Source organism: Solanum verrucosum, unplaced genomic scaffold, assembly GCF_900185275.1.
Source record: "Solanum verrucosum unplaced genomic scaffold, falcon-dt-bn FXZP01000279.1, whole genome shotgun sequence".
Classification (NCBI taxonomy): Eukaryota; Viridiplantae; Streptophyta; class Magnoliopsida; order Solanales; family Solanaceae; genus Solanum; species Solanum verrucosum.
The window spans coordinates 1237381-1239416 of record NW_026020289.1 but is presented as its reverse complement, the minus strand read 5'-3'; positions in this window follow the sequence as shown (position 1 = coordinate 1239416).

The following is a 2036-nucleotide window of genomic DNA, read 5'->3' as shown; positions in this document are numbered from 1 at the left end:
AAATAATATACCCGCACTATAACCATTAAATTTTTTTAAAATAATCATGTAATCACAATTCTTATAATAAATATTTATAATGATTAATAGAAATAGTTGGAGAATATTTAAGAAATAATTATGTATTAAATTAAAGAATTTTTTTTAAAAAAAACTAATTCTTGATTGAGACTTAAGACGGTAATTGAAACAATTGTTGCACTTGACTTGTATATTTACACCAAAATAAACAATTTAACTATAAGTTATATTCGATTAAAACCTAGTGGAGGGTACCATGGCCGCCTCTTCCAGGTGGAGAGCCACCACCAGTACTTGTAATAACTTCGTACTTGAACTCCTTAACCCCAAAAACTGCCAAACCTAAACACTTTATTCCCATAAAGGACATAACTTATGTACATGGTGAACCAACAGTCTTATGGGATGAAGAAGAAGTGGATAATATGTTAATACAAGAAGATTTGGAATTTGCTGTCATCGAAAAATTCTCTTACGAATGGCCCGAGTTAGAGGAAATACGAAAAATTGTGCCTCTTCAGTATGAGATCAAGGCAGAATGCAAAATAGATTTTTTAAGAGATAGATATGTTTTAATTCGACTCACCACCATGGAGGATTACGTACACATAATGTCAAAACCTGCATACTTTCTTCGTGCCAAGGATGGGTTCTATCAGATGAGGCCCCTTAAGTGGGAACCATGGTTTAATCCAGAGGCAGAAACAACCACAGCACTGGCTTGGATCTCGTTTCCTGGTTTGTCCCCTAATTTCTTTGTTCAAGAGTCCTTATTTACTATGGCTAAGACAATTGGAATGCCTCTACATGTGGATATGGCAACTAAAAACAAATCCAGACCAAGTTGTGCCAAGATCAAGGTGGAGGTTGATCTTTCGAGAGATTTTCCCAAACGAATTAATATTGGAGTGAAGAAGGCTAGTTTGGGGGAAATCATATCAAAATGGATTAACATAAAATATAATTATATGCCAAAGTATTGCAAAACTTGCAAGCTTCAAGGGCATACAGAGATGGAGTGTTTTGTCTTTCATCCAGAGTTGAAAGTATTGAATGATGAAGGAGAAAACATTAATGGTGATAGTCAACATCAGAATAAGGGATAAAAAATTCTAGCAAGTAGTAAGGGTGTAGGGACCCAAACTCAGAAGCAGGAAGTTAGGATTAATAAAGAAACAAAAATGATGGACTTTCAAAATAAAGGGACAGGAAGACAACAAAGAAATCCCAATCTACAAGTCTGGAACGTAACAAAGGATGTGCGAGTTTTTACCCCAAACAAAGGGAAAAAACCTCAGCCAAAGAAGATAGCAGAGATCCTAATGGTGAATTCATTTGCTGCACCGGATAACAAGGAGGAGGAACAAATGGAGAAGGATCCTAAGAAAGCACATGATAGTTCTTGTAAATCTTGGGTTGAATCATCCTTTTGAAAACAAAAATCCTCAGCTCCAAAGGACACAATAACATATGATGGTGAAGATGCTGAAAATTCTGGGCAGCATGTTTTGCAAGTGGAAAACGAGAATCAAACAAAGAACTGGACATTGGTTGCACACAAAAAATCAACTAGTAGTCAGAGTCTTTCCCCTACTAGTCAAAATAATTCTCCATGTAACGAAAAGGGTTCGACTGGAAATTTTCGTGACAGTGAGAAGAGGCAAGATACTAGTAATGCATCAAGAGACCTATTATGTTCGAATAGTTTTGATGCTTTATTGAAGACTACTGGAAAGCAAGTAAGGTTAACAGAGAATGACCACGATTTGATCCAAGAAAAACAAGTCTCACCACCTGCTTTAAATAGCAAATTAAGTCCAGAAGCTCCTGTATTTGTGCCTAAATGTGTGCTTGCAAGGAAGAATGAGTCAAGTGTCTTAGTGTCAATACAATTGATTTGGGTGAGGATTCTCTTGATGAAGATGAGGAAGACAATATGCTGGACATTTGCTTTGATAGAGTGGCTATGGAAGGGGATATATCACCTAGGCAACAAAGAAGTGGAAGCAACAAAA